Genomic DNA, 14508 nt, shown 5'->3' with positions numbered 1-14508 from the left:
ACTTTGATCCTAAAGGCTTCATGAAGACAATTGCTCAACTCTTCCAATGCTGAGGTGACAAATTAATAACCCAGGAGAAACCAGGTACACAGCCAAGAAGTCTAAGGATGAGCCATGGAATTATTTTTTTAAGTGAGTCGCCCATCTCAAAAACAAGTCTGTCTGGCAAACCTTGTCAGGTCCTCTTAATAGCTAAATCCTTGGATATTAATAAATTGCACCTAGAGACTTGTTTTGTAGCTTTGAATCCTATTTGGAAACTGACAAGTTCCCGGGGCCTAAGGAAGAAGGCACCTTGAATCTGAGCTAAGCTTAAGGTATTTGGCATAATGGAGTATAGTTGGGGGGCTCACATAGCTAACAATATTTTTTGCTACCAAGGGCAGGAATACTTGTCTTGGTGAAAGATATGAATCCACAATTATAAATGGATTAGGGTACTTTTGTCATTTTATTTCATTATCTGGCCATTGTTCCCTCTCCTTGTGATGTTACAGTATATCATCTTGTCTGTGCCCTGTTTTCCCTCCACTCCAGGACCAGGGAAAGGTATCTAAATAAAGAAGAATTTGAAATATCTTTTTGAGACAGGATTTAGACATTTGGAATTTGGTGTGGGGAAAGGCTATTACAGTGAAAGGCAATACCGAGGTATCGATTTGAAAATATGACATGTTGGAGAGGCTGCAACTGGTTCAGAGTAATAAATGTAGGGTATAGAGAGTATAGGGCCACAAAGATGTAGGCTGCTCTCCTCTGAGAGAATTCTGGAGTTTGGCCCATGGTGTTGGTCGTGGCTGGACTAGGCTGGGAAGCTGGCAAGGCACCATGTATGTAGCTGGCCCGGATCGAAGAGTCTTCCTGCTCCAGCAGGTGTAAGCTGCTGGAGCAAAATGCCCAGTTTTGGAGAAACTGTGCAAGTGTCAGAGGGGGGTGTCCCCAGGCCACCTGGACCTCATTACTTTGCTCCAAGGAGCACTCTATGCCTTCACAGGTCTACTACTGTGCAGGGATACTATGCTCCTGGGGCTCAGATTCTGGCTGTGCCTCCTATGTGGAAGCATTGGAATGTGGTCTGGGGCCAGTTGCCCAACCTCCCCAACATGGCTTGCTCTCACTGAATCTGGATCTTAATATAAATACCACCTACTAGTTGCAGACCTGCTGCTACATTTACATGCCCTGACCCGTGGACTGGGCACAGGCCTTGTTAGGGTGCTTGAAACCCCCTTCCTAGGGCCCTATGGAAAGGTGGGGCCAAGGGCAATTCAGCTGGGCTTGGTGGCGTGTGTGTTGGGGGGGTGGTGGTATTCCAGACCTGGACAGTGGTTCTTCTCTCTCCAGAGGGAAGGAGTGCGGCCTTCAGCACCCACAGGTGCACATGTGCACACTGAATTCCTTCTGTCCTATGGTGCCTCTTAATGTTTTTGAGCAGAAGCCATTGTCTTGTTCCCAGGTGCATCTGAATTGTGTAGCCCTGGCAGCTGCTATTAGGACTTCCCTTCTGTGATAGTATACCCAAAAAGCATGCCTGTTCTCCCTTCCACCTGAGCTGTGTCCACAGAGGACCCAGGATCCTGGAGGAGGTCATGTATGTGCCCACGGGCAGTATGGCTCTGCTCAGAGAAGCCCAGAGGGACCCTAGAGGCCCAAGACACCTCCCCCAGGATGTCTACCTCTGAAGAAAGAAAATTCCCTGTTGCATCTGTTGGCTCTCCTTACTTCCCAGTCCTTCCTCAGCACTGCTCACATGGTATCAACTTTTGAGATTCATCATTTAGCTATCCAAGCAGCACCAACTCCCATTTCATTTGGTTAAACCACTGTTTATTTAGTCTTTATCTCACAGGCAATGTGCATTCATGACAGGAAAAATACAATACACAGTAAAGTATGGAAATTAAAATATTCTTTAATTCCACCATTGACTGTTTTTTATTGTACATTTTGGTATACAACCTTTAAGAAGGTTACCTTCACATGTTTTTACATAAATGGAGCTATACTATTGATATTGTTTTAATTTAATTTTATATTATAAGCATATTTTCTTGTCACTGAATGTACAAAATCCAAATAAAACATTCACAAAAATTAGTAATATTTTCATTGAGATATAATTGACATAACAGTATATTAGTTTCAGGTATACAACATAATGATTCAATATTTTCATATATCACAATATGATTATCACAGTAAATCTGGTTACCATCTGTCAACATATATAGTTACAATTTTTTTTCTTGACAACTTTTAAGATCTACTCTCAGCAACTTTCAAATATGCAACACAGTATTATTAACCATAGTCACCATGCTGTACAGTACATACCCATGACTTATTTATTTTATAACTGGAAGTTTGTACTTTTTGACCACCTTCACCCATTTTACCCACTGCCCCTCCCATGTCCCTGGCAACCACCAATATGTTTTGTGTATCTATGAACTTGGTTTGTTTCCTTGTTTCTTCTTTTTCTTTTTAGATTCCTTATATATGTGAGATCATACAATATTGGTATTTCTCTATCTGACTTATTTCATTTAGCATAATTCCCTCAAGGTCCATCCATGTTGTTGCAAATAGCAAGATTTCCTTCTTTTTATGGCTGAATAATATTCCACTGCCACTGTACAAATGCATATATATGTATGTGTATATATATTTGTATGTGTGTATAGCAGATTTTCTTTATCCATTCATCCACTGATGGACACTTAGTTTGTTTCTACATCATCTTGACTATTATAAAAATGCTGCAATTAACATGGGGGTACATTCATCTTTGAGTTAGTATTTTAATTTTCTTGGATAAATATTCCGAATTGGCATTGCTGGACCATATGTAGTTATATTTTTAATTTCTTGAGGAACCTCCATACTATTTTCCGTAGTGGCTGTACCAATTTATATCCCACCAGCCAAAGTGCACTAAGGTTCCCTTCGTCCACATCCTTGCCAACACTTGTTACTTCTTGTTATAAATAGTTAAATAAATATTTAAACAATTATAATAGATATTAATTATTATGCTATTTAGGTACTCTTTAAATTTAAAAAGAAAATTAAAAATCACCCCTCCAAGCCCACAGATTCTTGACAATGATATAATAAGTGTTGTTATCACTGGGAACTTTAGCATTTCATCATGAAACTCCATAAAATAATTTCTTCATTTTAATAGCCTTACATGTTTATAATAATCCATTTAACTGGTTATTTGGTATTTTTTCTTTGTTTTAATGCTACAAACAACACTGTGAAGACTTTCATTTTCTATATCACATTTTGTCCCTGTGTATTCATCTGCCTAGGATAGACAGAATATTGAGATTACTGTTTCAGAAAGTAGACACACTTTTAGAGCTTTAATACATATTGACAAATTACCACTTTAAAAGGTTAAATAGTTCATGCTCCAAGTATTAGTGTATTAGCATATCATTTTCCCTTCACTATTGGCAATGCAGATGTTATGGATTGAATTATGTCTTCTCAAAAGATATGTTGAAATCCTGACTCCCAAGACCTCAGTGACTTTATTTGAAAATAGAGTCATTATAAACATAATTATATTATATCTCTAATTACTTTTGAAAACATGATACAATGCACATCAGTAAAGAGGTGATTTAATGTATTAAATTCATTCACACAATTCAATACTATGCAGCTATAAGAAGGAATGAGGAAAGTCTTGATGTATCATTTAGTGGGAATATCTGTAGGATATATTGTTGAGTAAAAAAAAGCAAAGCATAGAACACTGAACAGTTAGGGATATATACTGGTATATGGATAATGTTCCTGGAAGGCTATTAATTGTAGTACTTTAAGGGAGGAAAAATGAGATGGTGGTTTGGGGGCATCTATGGGAGGGAGACTTTCTACTGTACACCCTTTGATGCCCTTTGATTTAGGAACCATATTAATACCATTCTCTCACATATATGTGTATTATTCTCATGTGATTATAAATTATGGGCATTCTTTTCTGAATTCTGAATATGCTCCTCCATGTGAGGTCCAGAATATTAATTGAAAGGTGACCAGAGAAAGACCCATACTCCATGGATATTTTATATGAGTAGCTTTCTCTCTGAATGCTCTGAGTCCTCAGTATGAGGTACAGGCATACCTCAGAGATACTGCCAATTCAGTTTCAGACCAGAAAAATAAAGCAAATATTGCAATAAAGTGAGTAAAGTGAATTTTTGTTTTCTCAGTGCATATAAAAGTTATGTTTATACTATACTGTAGTTTATTGAATGTGCAAAAGCATTATGTGTAAGAAAATGTATATACCTTATTTTTAAAATATTTTATTGTCCAAAAGTGATAATCTAAGCTTTCAGCAAGTCATAATCACTGATCACAGATTACCATAATATAATAATAAAGAAAAATTGAAATATTGCACGATTTACCAAAATGTAACACAGAGACACAAAGTTAGCAAATGCTTGTGGAAAATTGGCACTATAGATTTGTTTGACATAGGGTTTCCACAAAAATTCAATTTGTAAAAGACACAGTATTGAGGCATTTACTCAAAACAAAAACACTAATTACAAAAGACATATGCACCTCTATGTTCATTGTAGCATTATTTACAATAGCCAAGATATGGAAGCAAACTAAGTGTCCACAGATAGATGAATGGATAAAGAAGATGGTGTGTGTGTGTTTTTATTTAATGGAATACTACTCAGCCATAAAAACAATGAAGCACTGCCATTTGAGACAATATGAGTAGAGCTAGAGGGTACTATGCTAGGTGAAGCAAGTCAGAAAAAGACAAATACTATATGATTCCACATATATGTGGGATCTAAAAACAAATGAACAGAAAACAGAAATAGACTCATAAATACAGGGAACAAACTAGGGATTTCCAGAGGGGTGGGGTGGGGGATGGGCAAAATAGATGAAGGAAATTAAGAGGTACAAACTTGGGAATGCTCTTGCACTGTCAGTGGCAATGTAGACTGGTGCAGCCACTCTGGAAAACAGTGTGGAGGTTCCTCAAAAAATTAAAAATAGAATTACCCTATGACCCAGCAATAGTACTACTATGAATTTATCCAAAGGATACAGGAGTGCTGATTTATAGGGGCACATGTACTCCAATGTTTATAGAAGCACTATCAACAATAGCCAAATTATGGAAAAAGCCCAAATGTCCATCAACTGATGAATGGATAAAGAAGATGTAGAAGTGTAATATTACTCAGCAATGAAAAAGAATGAAATCTTGCCATTTGCAACAACGTGGATGGAACTGGAGGGTATTACACTAAGTGAAATAAGTCAGAGAAGACAGATATCATGTTTTCACTCATATGTGAAATTTGAGAAACTTAAGAGAATACCATGGGGGACTGGAAGGGGCAAAACATAAAAGACTCTCGAATACAGAGAACAAACTGAGGGTTGATGGGGGTAGGTGCAAGGGAGTGGAAAATGGGAGATGGCCATTGAGGAGGGCACTTGTTGGGATGATCACTGGGTGTTGTATGTGAGTGATGAATCATGGGAATCTACTCCTGAAGCCAAGAGCACACTGTATACAATGTATGTTAGCCAACTTGACAATAAAATATATATTTTTTTAAAAAGAGGTACAAACTTGCAGTTATAAATGCTCATCATGAAGATGAAAGCCACAACATAGGGAATATAGTTAATAATATTGTAATAACTTTGTATGGTGACAGATGGTAACTACATTTATTGTGCTGAACATTGTGTAATGTACAGAATTGTCAGATTACTCTGTTGTACACTTGATACACTTGATATAGTTGTATGGCAACTATACTTTAATAAAACAAAGAAAAATACAACCAACTAAATAAAATGAGGTATGCCTGTAATTCTAAGAAGAGGGCTCCTCCTCTGTGCTCCAGATTCAAATAAATGAATAAAATTCCTCAAAATCTGTGTTCACACCATTCCCTATTTCAGCACCAATTCTATTATTTCTCCTTTGTCGAATTATTGCACTAATTTCCTAAGTGGAGGATTTGGATGTATGATCTTATTTTTCCATTCCTATAAATTTGACTATTTGTTAGAATAATATTTTTATTATTGTCATTGTATATATTAGCTGTCTAGACATGTAGCCTAGGTAACTCAGAAGAAAATAAGAGTGAGAAAAAAGACAAGTCAGAGAGATGGAGATATAAAGATGAAGAAGGCAAGATAAAAGTACAAGGAGTGGAAATAGAGAATTGAAAACAAAATCCAAACATGAATTTAAGAAAATATATCCACTCACTTAGTATAATGAGTTAATTTGCCAAGCTATTTAAAAAAACCTTGTGTCTTCACAACCTTTGATACCAGCTAGATTGTGAATGTGTTTTATATTATATTCTCAGATATTTCACATTTAACACAAATGGAACTTAATAGGCTGGACTACAAAGGCAGGGGAAAATTCCCTAAACCACATAAAGGGTCATATTTCATAATAAGATACACAAAGAGAGGCAGCAAGAAGAGGGGGAATGTAATGGTCCATTTTATAAAAATATATTTATGTAAAGCATTAATTTTCTCAACTGTTTTGCATTTCTGATCCATAGATAATAACTAATTTGTGAATACATATGCATTATGTTTTATATTGTACTCTTGAATATTTCATACACAACAAAGATGGTACCTAATAATCTTAATAATAAGCTGAGACACAGGGTGGAAATATAATGGGGAACTTTGAAAAAAATCTTCCAATCTGATTGAAGCTTCATTATTTGGCATAGCAGATGATGTAAGGAGATACAAAATATCAGAGTTATATTTCAGAGAACCTAGTCAGTTAATTGACACAATGAATTAATATATTAAACTTTCTAAACACCCACCTGTAATTTTTCACCCACAGAAATTATCTAGGTTATGAATATCTGTGAATGTGCAAAGGCGACTTTCCATGATCTCGTGACTATTTCATATTGGACCCAGATAGTCTGCAATACAAGGGAAGAAATGGGAAACCCTCCCAACCAAACAAAAGGCTTCAGTTCTTTTTTTTTTTTTTTTAATTTTTTTTTAACGTTTATTTATTTTTGAGACAGAGAGAGACAGAGCATGAACGGGGGAGGGGCAGAGAGAGAGGGAGACACAGAACCGGAAGCAGGCTCCAGGCTCTGAGCCATTAGCCCAGAGCCCGACGCGGGGCTCGAACTCACGGAGCGTGAGATCGTGACCTGAGCTGAAGTCGGACGCTTAACTGACTGAGCCACCCAGGCGCCCCCAAAAGGCTTCAGTTCTAAGGAGAATTCTTTTTGCCTCTTTGCTTCCCCTGGCACCCCAGTTTTATTGAAATATGATTGAAAAAATTGTATACATTTAGGGTGTACAATGTGTATGTTGTGAAATGATTACTGCAATTCAGTTAATTAACACATCTATCACTCTGGTGATGACACCACTTACGAATTTACTCTCAGCAAATTTCAAGTATACAATACAGTGTTATTAACTGTAGTCATCATGCTGTACATTAGATATCCAGAGTTTATTCATCTTATAACTGGAATTTTGTACCCTTTGATCAACATCTCCCCATTTCCCCTACCTCTCAGTCCCTGGAAACCACCATTCTCCTCTGTTTCTATAATTTTTTTTAGATTCTACATGTAAATGTTACCACACAATATTTGTCTTTGGCTTATTTCACTTAGCATAATGTCTTCTAGATTCATCCATGTTGTCAAAACTGGCAGGATTTTTATTTTTATTTTTTTATGGTTGAGGTAATACTTCATTGTGTATGTGTGTAACTATTACTTTTACTTCACTCATTCATCCACTTATTGGCACTTAAGTTGTTTCCATGTTTTGTCTATTGTAAATAATACTACAATGATCATAGGGGTGCAGATATCTCTTTTGGTACTGATTTCTTTTTTCCTTTGGACATATACATAGAAGTGGGATCACTGGATAATATGCCATGTCTATTTTTAATTTTTTGAGAAACTTCCATACTAGTTTCCATAGTAGCTGTGCTAATTTATATCCCACCAAGAGTGCACAAGGGTTCACTTTCCTCCACATACTTTCCAACGCTTGTTATCTCTTGTTATTTTAATGATAGCCATTCTAGAGGTGTGAGGTGATAATCTCTCCCTGATGATTAGTAACATTGAACACATTTTCATGTACCTATTGGCCATTTGTATGTCTTCAGAAAAATTCCACTCATCCTTGACCCATTTTAATTAGACTGGTTTTTTTTTTTTTTTTTTTTGCTATTGAGTTATAGGAGGTCTGTATATATTTTGGACTATAATCTTTTATCAGACATATGGTTTGCAAACATATTCTACCATTATTCAGATTGCCTTTTTATTGATTTTTTCCTTTGCTATGAAGATGCTCTTTAGTTCTATGCAGTCCCACTTATTGTATTAGCTTTCATTGCCTGTGCTTCTGGTGTCAGGTCTTACTTACATTTAAGTATTTAATTCATTTTGCATTAATTTGTAAGACAGGGGTCCAAATTCATTCTTTTGCATGTGGATATCCAGTTTTCCCCACTACCATTTATTGAAAAGACTATTCTTTCCTCATTGTGTATTCTTGACATCCTTGTCAAATATTAGTTAACTATATATGCATGAGTTTATTTCTGAGCACTTCATTACGTCCCATTGATCTATGTGTCTGTTTTTATGCCAGTACAATACTGTTTTGATTACTATAGCTTTGTAATATAATTTGAATCAGGAAGTGTGGTGTCTCCATCTTTGTTCATGTTTCTTTGAATTGGTCTGGCTATTCAGAGTCTTTTGTGGTTCTATATGCATTTCAGGATTATCTTCTCTGTTTCTGTGAAAATGCTATTAAAATTTTGATGAGGATTGCATTGACTCTGTATATCATTTTAGGTAGTATGGATATTTTTTGCAATATCAATTCTTCTAATTTATGAACACAGGATATCTTTTGTGTCTTCTTCAATTTCTTTCATCTTAGAGTTTTAAGTATACAGATATTTCACCTAATTGATTACATTTACTGTTATTATTTTTGATACTATTATAAATGAGATTGTGTTAATTTCTCATATTGTTAGTATATAGAAACACTACTAATTTTTGTATGTTATTTATTTATACTGTAATTATGGTTTCAGGAGTAGAATTTAGTGATTCACCTCTTACATATAACACCCAGTGCTCATCACAACAAACGTCCTCCTTAATGCCCATCACCCATTGTAGCCCATCCCCCCGCCTAACACCCCTCCAGCAACCCTCAGTTTGTTCTCTTTCAGAGTCTCTTATTGTTTCTATCCCTCCCTGTTTTTATTTTTTCTTCCTTTCCCCTTGTTCATCTGTTTTTTTTTATTTTATTTTTTTAATATATGAAACTTATTGTCAAATTGTTTCCATACAACACCCAGTGCTCATCACAAAAGATGCCCTCTTCAATGACCATCACCTACCCTCCTCTCCCTCCCGCCCCTCATCAACCCTCAGTTTGTTCTCAGTTTTTAAGAGTCTCTTATGCTTTGGCTCTCTCCCACTCTAACCTCTTTTTTTTTTCCTTCCCCTCCCCCATGGGTTTCTGTTAAGTTTCTCAGGATCCACATAAGAGTGAAAACATATGGTATCTGTTTTTCTCTGTATGGCTTATTTCACTTAGCATCACACTCTCCAGTTCCATCCATGTTGCTACAAAGGGCCATATTTCATGCTTTCTCATTGCCACATAGTACTCCATTGTGTATATAAACCACAATTTCTTTATCCATTCATCAGTTGATGGACATTTAGGCTCTTTCCACAATTTGGCTATTGTTGAGAGTGCTGCTATGAACATTGGGGTACAAGTGCCCCTATGCATCAGCACTCCTGTATCCCTTGGGTAAATTCTTAGCAGTGCTACTGCTGGGTCATAGGGTAGGTCTATTTTTAATTTTTTGAGGAATCTCCACACTGTTTTCCAGAGTGGCTGCACCAGTTTGCATTCCCACCAACAGTGCAAGAGGGTTCCCGTTTCTCCACATCCTCTCCAGCATCTATAGTCTCCTGATTTGTTCATTTTGGCCACTCTGACTGGTGTGAGGTGATATCTGAGTGGGGTTTTGATTTGTATTTCCCTGATGAGGAACGACGTTGAGCATCTTTTCATGTGCCTGTTGGCCATCCGGATGTCTTCTTTAGAGAAGTGTCTATTCATGTTTTCTGCCCATTTCTTCACTGGATTGTTTTTCGGGTGTGGAGTTTGGTGAGCTCTTTATAGATTTTGGATACTAGCCCTTTGTCCGATATGTCATTTGCAAATATCTTTTCTCATTCCATTGGTTGCCTTTTAGTTTTGTTGATTGTTTCCTTTGCTGTGCAGGAGCTTTATATCTTCATGAGGTCCCAATAGTTCATTTTTGCTTTTAATTCCCTTGCCTTTGGGGATGTGTCAAGTAAGAAATTGCTGCAGCTGAGGTCAGAGAGGTCTTTTCCTGCTTTCTCCTCTAGGGTTTTGATGGTTTCCTGTCTCAAAATCAAGTCCTTTATCCATTTTGAGTTAATTTTTGTGAATGGTGTAAGAAAGTGGTCTAGTTTCATTCTTCTGCATGTTGCTGTCCAGTTCTTCCAGCACCATTTGTTAAAGAGACTGTCTTTTTTCCATTGGATATTCTTTTCTGCTTTGTCAAAGATTAATTGGCCATACGTTTGTGGGTCTAGTTCTGGGATTTCTATTCTATTCCATTGGTCTATGTGTCTGTTTTTGTGCCAATACCATGCTGTCTTGATGATTAAAGCTTTGTAGTAGAGACTAAAGTCTGGGATTATGATGCCTCCTGCTTTGGTCTTCTTCTTCAAAATTACTTTGGCTATTTGGGGCCTTTTGTGGTTCCATATGAATTTTAAGATTGCTTGTTCTAGCTTCGAGAAGAATGCTGGTGCAGTTTTGATTGGGAATGCATTGAATGTGTAGATAGCTTTGGGTAGTATTGACATTTTAACAATATTTATTCTTCCAACCAATGAGCATGGAATGTTTTTCCATTTTTTATATCTTCTTCAATTTTCTTCATAAGCTTTCTATAGTTTTCAGCATACAGATCTTTTACATCTTTGGTTAGATTTATTCCTAGGTATTTTATGCTTCTTGGTGCAATTGTGAATGGGATCAGTTTATTTGTCTTTCTGTTGCTTCATTATTAGTGTATAAGGACACAACTGATTTCTGTACATTGATTTTGTATCCTGCAACTTTGCTGAATTCCTGTATCAGTTCTAGCAGACTTTTGGTGGAGTCTATCGGATTTTCCATGTATAATATCATGTCATCTGCAAAAAGCGAAAGCTTGACTTCATCTTTGCCAATTTTGATGCTTTTCATTTCCTTTTGTTGTCTGATTGCTGATGCTAGCACTTCCAACACTATGTTAAATAACAGCGGTGAGAGTGGACATCCCTGTTGTGTTCCTGGTCTCAGGGAGAAAGCTCTCAGTTTTTCCCCATTGAGGATGATATTAGCTGTGGGCTTTTCATAAATGGCTTTTATGATGTTTAAGTATGTTCCTTCTATCCCGACTTTCTCAGGGGTTTTTATTAAGAAAGGATGCTGAATTTTGTCAAATGCTTTTTCTGCATCGATTGACAGAATCATATGATTCTTATCTTTTCTTTTATTAATGTGATGTATCACGTTGATTGATTTGTGAATGTTGAACCAGCCCTGCATCCCAGGAATGAATACCACTTGATCATGGTGAGTAATTCTTTTTATATGCTGTTGAATTCGATTTACTAGTATCTTACTGAGAATTTTTGCATCCATATTCATCAGGGATATTGGCCTGTAGTTCTCTTTTTTTACTGGGTCTCTGTCTGGTTTATGAATCAAGTAATACTGGCTTCATAGAATGAGTCTGGAAGTTTTCCTTCCCTTTCTATTTCTTGGAATAGCTTGAGAAGGATAGGTATTATCTCTGCTTTAAACGTCTGGTAGGATTCCCCAAGGAAGCCATCTGGTCCTGGACTCTTACTTGTGGGAGATTTTTGATAAGTGATTCAATTTCTTCACTGGTTATAGATCTGTTCAAGCTTTCTGTTTCCTCCTTTTGAGTTTTGGAAGAGTGTGGGTGTTTAGGAATTTGTCCATTTCTTCCAGGTTGTCCAATTTGTTGGCATATAATTTTTCATAGTATTCCCTGATAATTGCTTTTATGTCTGAGGGATTGGTTGTAATAATTCAATTTTCATTCATGATTTTATCTATTTGGGTCATCTCCCTTTTCTTTTTGAGAAGCCTGGCTAGAGGTTTATCGATTTTGTTTATTTTTTCAAAAAACCAACTCTTGGTTTCGTTGATCTGCTCTATACTTTTTTTTAGATTCTATACTGTTAATTTCTGCTCTGATCTGTATTAGTTCTCTTCTTCTTCTGGGTTTGGGGTGTCTTTGCTGCTCTGCTTCTATTTCCTTTAGGTGTGCTGTTCGATTTTGTATTTGGGATTTTTCTTGTTTCTTGAGATAGGCCTGGATTGCAATGTATTTTCCTCTCAGGACTGCCTTCGCTGCATCCCAAAGCGTTTGGATTATTGTATTTTCATTTCCGTTTGTTTTCATATATTTAATTTCTTCTCTAATTGCCTGGTTGACCCATTCATTCTTTAGTAGGGTGTTCTTTAACCTCCATGCTTTTGGAAGTGTTCCAGACTTTTTCCTGTGGTTGATTTCAAGCTTCATAGCATTGTGGTCTGAAAGTATGCATGGTATGATCTCAATTCTTGTATACTTATGAAGGGCTGTTTTGTGACCCAGTATATGATCTATCTTGGAGAATGTTCCATGTGCACTCAAGAAGAAAGTATATTCTGTTGCTTTGGGATGCAGAGTTCTAAATATATCTGTCAAGTCCATCTGATCCAATGTATCATTCATGGCCCTTGTTTCTTTATTGACCATGTGTCTAGACGATCTATCCATTGTTGTAAGTGGGGTATTAAAGTCCCCTGCAATTACCACATTCTTATCAATAAGGTTGCTTATGTTTATGAGTAATTGTTTTATATATTTGGGGGCTCCGGTATTCGGCACATAGACATTTATAATTGTTAGCTCTTCCTGATGGATAGACCCTGTAATTATTATACAATGCCCTTCTTCATCTCTTGTTCCAGCCTTTAATTTAAAGTCTAGTTTGTCTGATATAAGTATGGCTGCTCCAGCTTTCGTTTGACTTCCAGTAGCATGATAAATAGTTCTCCACCCCCTCACTTTCAATCTGAAGGTGTCCTCAGGTCTAAAATTAGTCTCTTGTAGACAGCAAATAGATGGGTCTTGTTTTTTTTATCCATTCTGATACCCTATGTCTTTTGTTGGCACATTTAGTCCATTGACATTCAGTGTTATTATAGAAAGATATGGGTTTAGAGTCATTGTGATGTCTGTAGGTTTCATGCTTGTAGCGATGTCTCTGGTACTTTGTCTCACAGGATCCCCCTTAGGATCTCTTGTATGGCTGCTTTAGTGGTGATGAATTCCTTCAGTTTTTGTTTGTTTGGGAGGACCTTTTTCTCTCCTTCTATTCTAAATGACAGATTTGCTGGATAGAGGATTCTCGGCTGCATATTTTTTCTGTTCAATACGTTGAAGATCTCGTGCCAATCCTTTCTGGCCTGCCAAGTTTCAGTAGAGAGATCCGTCACGCATCTGATTGGTCTCCCTTTATATGTTAGAGCATGTTTATCCTTAGCTGCTTTCAGAATTTTCTCTTTATCCTTGTATTTTGCCAGTTTTACTATGATATGTCATGCAGAAGATCGAATCAAGTTACGTCTGAAGGGAGTTCTCTGCGCCTCTTGGATTTCAATGCCTTTTTCCTTCCCCAGATCAGGGAAGTTCTCAGATATGATTTCTTCAAGTACACTTTCCCTCTCTCTTCCTCCTCTGGAATACAAATTATGCATAGATTCTTTCTCTTTAGTGTATCACTTAGTTCTCTAATTTTCCCCTCATACTCCTGGATTTTTTTATCTCTCTTTTTCTCAGCTTCTTCTTTTTCCATATTTTATCTTCTAGTTCACCTATTCTCTCCTCTGCCTCTTCAGTCTGAGCTGTGGTCATCTCCATTTTATTTTGAAGCTCATTAATAGCATTTTTAGCTCCTCCTGACTGTTCCTTAGTCCCTTGATCTCTGTAACAATAGATTCTCTGCTGTCCTTTATACTGTTTTCAAGCCCAGTGATTAATTTTATGACTATTATTCTAAATTCACTTTCTGTTATATTGTTTAAATCCTTTTTGATCAGTTCGTTAGCTGTCATTATTTCCTGGAGGTTTTTTTGAGCAGAATTCTTCTGTTTCGTCATTTTGGATAGTCCCTGGAGTGGTGCAGAACTGCGGGGCACTTCCACTGTGCTGTCTTGAATCACGTGCATTGGAGGGCAGAGCCACAGTCAGACCTGATGTCTGCCCCCAGCCCACCACTGGGGCCACAGTCAGACTGGTGTGTGCCTTCTCTTCCCCTCTCC

The 14508-nt window shown here is 36.9% G+C and overlaps 1 protein-coding gene across 1 annotated transcript in view; it reads left to right on the top strand.

The window, feature by feature from the left end:
* Positions 1-14508, top strand: part of GABRA3 (gamma-aminobutyric acid type A receptor subunit alpha3) — a 349260-nt gene that overhangs the window by 283187 nt on the left and 51565 nt on the right. The gene's annotated exons all lie outside the window — the stretch shown is intronic.

Source organism: Prionailurus viverrinus, chromosome X (genome assembly GCF_022837055.1).
Source record: "Prionailurus viverrinus isolate Anna chromosome X, UM_Priviv_1.0, whole genome shotgun sequence".
Classification (NCBI taxonomy): Eukaryota; Metazoa; Chordata; class Mammalia; order Carnivora; family Felidae; genus Prionailurus; species Prionailurus viverrinus.
Note: the sequence above shows the minus strand (reverse complement) of the source record. Positions and strands in the feature narration are given on the sequence as shown.